The sequence below is a fragment of the Styela clava genome, chromosome 6, assembly GCF_964204865.1.
Source record: "Styela clava chromosome 6, kaStyClav1.hap1.2, whole genome shotgun sequence".
NCBI lineage: Eukaryota > Metazoa > Chordata > Ascidiacea > Stolidobranchia > Styelidae > Styela > Styela clava.
The window spans coordinates 7791360-7796323 of record NC_135255.1 but is presented as its reverse complement, the minus strand read 5'-3'; the positions used below and the strand labels follow the sequence as shown (position 1 = coordinate 7796323).

The 4964-nt window shown below is 35.6% G+C and overlaps 1 long non-coding RNA gene across 1 annotated transcript; it reads left to right on the top strand.

Annotated features, from left to right (window-relative positions):
- Positions 1–3563: 3563 nt before the first annotated feature.
- On the top strand, positions 3564–4718 carry LOC144424571 (uncharacterized). Its single transcript, XR_013476789.1, has 3 exons — positions 3564–3626; positions 3693–3809; positions 3877–4718. It is a non-coding gene; the product is annotated as an uncharacterized LOC144424571 (long non-coding RNA).
- The last annotated feature ends 246 nt before the right edge of the window (positions 4719–4964 follow it).

The window sequence follows — 4964 nt, the reverse complement described above, 5'->3', positions numbered from 1 at the left end:
ATATCTGGTGCTTAAAAAATTGGTTATATAACACTGATACACAAAAAGGGGGCAGAAGATGAAATAGAAAACTATAGAATAACTTTAGTAACTTCAGACTACAAAATTATCACAAAGATTTTTGACAACTAGAATCCAAAGTTTACTACCTAATATTATAGAGAAAAACCAAGCTGCAATACCAGGAAGAAGAATTAGTGAAATCCTCAGTATTATTAGAAATGTATGTCAACAAGAAAAAAAACATTATCGGAAAAAATGCGCTATTGTCGCTGTACCTTATGAAAGCATTTGATTCTGTAGATTTGGAGTACCTACATAAAGTGTTGGAGAAATTTGCATTTGATAATAAATTTATAAGTCTGATTCGGGAATAATGGGATTCATATCCGAGCTAGGTCTAAGGGCCGTCATTTACTTATCTGGGAAGATGATATCTTTATAAGAAGCTCATGATACTCTTGGAGAAACAAAAGTTATCTCAATTGAAGATCAGACAAGATTTTCACAACTAGATTTTTAAGCGTTCGGCAAGAAGAGGGATTAGTTTAGGATATCAGCGTAGAGAAGGCGACATACTGAAGATTTTGGTTAGTTAAAACTGGTGTCAGAACTAAGTTAAGTCTATGGCTGACCATCATTGTCAAATGCTCAAGATTATAAATTTTTAAATGAAAACTTTCTAAACTCGAACCTATGTTATTACAGTATTAGGATTCGCATTTCTGCACATGCACCGACACATAACTCTCATTCTACTTATTTCGCAATCTTCACCCCTTTTACTCATCAAAATTATATAAAACTATAAAAGTAAGCTTCGCCCGTGAATATTACTTTTTCGTGTTTATGTATGCTGTTTCTGAATTTATTTTTCTCAGTTAGATTGTCGTGATGTGTTTTTCCACTTGTGTGAGTGTGGGTGAATGGGCACAAACGCTGGTTACAACGTTTGCTATAAACCTTACTCTAGGTTTTGCCCAAGTTTCCGGTCTTTTTGTCGCCATTGTCTGTGTATTGTCTTTTTATGTGCGTTCTGTGTTGTAGACGAAAGAACGAAATAAAATTGTATTGTTATATTGTAAATGCTATACCAATGTATATTTTTCCACTATTGAAACAAAACTCAGGTCTTTTCGCATCAAATTATTTCATAGAGCAATTGTGTTGAATGATGTTCTATACGGATTCAATTTAGTAGCTTCAAATCTATGTGACTAGTAATGTGCAAGTCGAGAATTTCAATCCTCTATTTTATGAATGTAATTACTCATCAATATTCTGGGAGCAATTGAATCAGTGGATGTATTTAAAACATGGCATTAATTTTGCCCTTACTGTCGGAATTTTTTTGACATGATATGCAATTGTATTTTGCTTGCTGGCCGATTTTATTTATACAAATGTAAAATTGGTAAAAGAAGGCCAAAGTGAAATTGTTTTTTAAATTCTGCTGACATTATAAAAGAGAATGAAAGAATAGTGGCAATAAAAAAGGAAAAATGCACAAACATAAAAAAATGGAGAATTTTTGGTATTTAAATTATATGATAACCGTGATATCAAATGTGTGTGATTAATTGCCATTATTTTGCATTCTCTATTACGTTTCTATTGTATTAACACTACAATATTGTTTTATCATATAAGCTCAATATAAAAAGGGGAACAACTACTTATAGTTGTCTGAAGTTCAGTCTCGTTTTTGATTGACATAGTTCATAAAAGACTTCTCGGAATTGCAAAGTTTTTTTCGGACAAACTTTGAACCACTACGAACATTGTGGTCTAACCTTAAATACCGATACATCATGTCTAATTAAACCCGGTTTTGCCATAATAATAGCGTCCGCGACAGATGGCTTGTTGTCATTTGCATTTCCACTGAGCATCGATTGTCTCAACAAATGAGCAAATTTAATATGCCCATTGCCTCAACCACTCAGAAATAAGTCAACAATGACATAACAATTGCAATTTCTGCGGCCGCTCAGATAGATATTCATGTAGGGTTGTAAACTTCGCCTAGTTTTCATTATTTTGTGTGTTATTTGTCGGTTTCTAGTCGTGTTTTCAAAAAATAGTTTGAAGAAATCAAATAACTTAATTGTCATTATGCCATCCGCATAACTTTAGTTTAGTTGCTGTAATCAAAATTTAGTCTAGCGAACCATCTGGAAAATAGTACTAAAATTATCTATTAGTGCGGCAGTGTCTGTAAACAGCACGTGGTTGGATCATGTTATGAAAAAAAAATGATGGTTTTAATCACGTAAACCAGTTTATAATCGCCAACACTTTAAAACACTCGCAGAATAAGCATCATTTTTTTAATAGTTAAGTATAAGAAGAATCTTTTGCGGTATATCGCAAATTCAAGTAGAAACATGTAGATATATCACATACTAAACCGGCACCCTGTATTGTATATATATATTAAATTGTAAAATATTGGTGTCCTCTTGAATTTTCCCGACTTTTTTTTTTCTATCTCTTTCAATCATTTATATCAATACCTACCTTGTTGGTAAAATTTTTGAATGACTCATTTTAAATCTTGGTGTCGCAGACTTATGATGACCATTTCTGGTCCTTCGCGACTTCCTATCAATTGCAATGAAATCCGTTACTGTAATTGAGTGTAATGCATAAAAATCTTTTTGTTTTGTATTTGTGTTGTGATTTCTTGCACGACGAAATAAACATATTGTCTATTGACGCCTAATATTTCTTCTTATTTGGTTATTCATTTTAGAAATGTAATCCAAGTGTGTCAAGAGTTTCGAATCTGACAAATCACGGGGCTTTTGAGTTTTTTACTTGATAAAATTTTTGGCTTACTTTTTTGTGTCGTATCTTGGCTTGGGAATCACTGGGATCTGGCAACGCTGACTTGATGTTTCATTTTTCTCGTGTGTAGTGTAGAGTACAGGTGTGTAGTGTAGTAGACTTAGAGTACAGGTCGTTGGCGGAATAAACTGCACCTGCACCACTTGAATGCTATAGTTATCGGTGTATTTGACAACCGACTTCTGCAGGGGACATGGGCTTTTAGCTTGCGCCACAGCGTGCCACGCTCACTGTCGGTTGAGAAACGGAGGGGCTAGAAAAACGATCGTCATGTTTGCCGATGTCCCAGAGGGGTGAGTTAAAATTTTTGTAATGGACTAATATGCGTGTGTTGATCTTTCAGAGTTGTCATAAGACAATTTTATTGGACATTTTGGAAGGAAACCACTTAGAATTAAGACAATCAGTCACATTTCTACCTATACCGTTGGGGCTAACCTACTAATCAAGACGGCATCATGCACGAGTGCAGGATGTCAAAAGCTACCTCCCCCAAAAGGTACGTGCGTTGATTGGAGCAATTTCATGCGTTGGGTACGTATTCATTAATTGTTTAAACAAACGTTTAATGTCACACACAAAATGAAACCCCATTAATTTGCTGCAGATATGCTCAACTGATCTGATAAGACAACCAGCAGTTGTAGGTGGGCAAGGTGGTTCTAGTCATTTTGCGGCCATTGATAAAATGATGGAAGGAGGACAACGGGGTCGAAAGCCTGAGCAAGACCCATTCGGAAGCAATGGGTTTTCGGCGGAGTTGAATTGGAGGCCAGGTAATCAGCAAAATCTTATTGTCGTATGACCACAGGCACTTAATTCAAACAATATTTCTGTTTCAGAGAATGTTTTCTTTGGCTCGTGCCAAGTCGAGATCGGACAACGTTGGAGGGAGTCGCTCCGCACGTTGCTCCTGGATCTGAGATATGGTCGAATCAGTGGGACTCCTACAATAATAGGTCTAGTATTTTATATTGTATTACTTCATCGCTTTTCCTGATAAATTATTTCATCATTTTATTTTAGATCTCCTACAGAATTATGTCCACCGGAGTTAACCATTCACGACGGTTTGTGTCCACTACAGGAACTCGTACGAACGATATTGAAATATGTGGTATGACTATAAACGGGGATTCCATTCCATCTTATATTGATGAGTGGCTATGACGCCGTAAGCGGGAGAAATTCCGCTGACATTATCAGTGTCACAACCGCGGATACGAAATACAATGTGTGATTTGTGTGAACATTCTGGTTTATTGAGTTTGATTGACCATTTTTGCATATGCAGTGCAATGGACAATTCCCAAAAACCCTCGCAGAGTGGACAATATCAAACGACAATATTTCAAATCCGTTCGTGGATATGCTTAAAATGACGCTTTTGCTAGGCTACTTGAAAAAAGGGTGTTTGTCATGTGTCTGTGTGTTCTGTTTTGCAGAATCTCATGCAGGGTACCAATTTATAGAGTTGACTAAAAGTCGTGAACGTCATAGACTAAATTTTTTTTCTTGAATTTTCCAGTCTTGAATGCAACGCTGTAGTCTTGTGATTCTTTTTTTTCTTATGGGTACAAATAAATTCAAATCATAAATTGCACCGAAATTGGGGGCAATATTCTTGAACTAAATAACTAGTATCATGGCATGGCGTCTATACCGACCTTATCCAAAAGTACCTTCAGTCGGATTATCCCATAACTCCATTATGAAGGCACATTGAAGCGAATGTAATATATACATGTCATGTTTTGTACCCGAAAATGATTTTTAGTTTACGCTAATCTGCTAGATACTAAGAAAAAACGATATATCATCGCTCATTAATTGAATGGCGTCATCAGGATGGGAGATAGAACATGAACATATAATACAAGAGAGCTATGCTCAAATATATGGACACGTAGCGCCACCCAATGGCAATAATTTTGATGACGTCATAGCAAAAAAAAAAGTAATAGCCTTCTGGAGAAAAATTTTATCTTTAACCACTAAAAATTTCAAAGCAATTGGTCCAGTATTCGAAGAGAAAAGCGACTTTTTAAAAACGTGTCAAAGAACAACAACAACATAATATTGAAACGATCGTTATGTCCATTTCGTGTCCAATA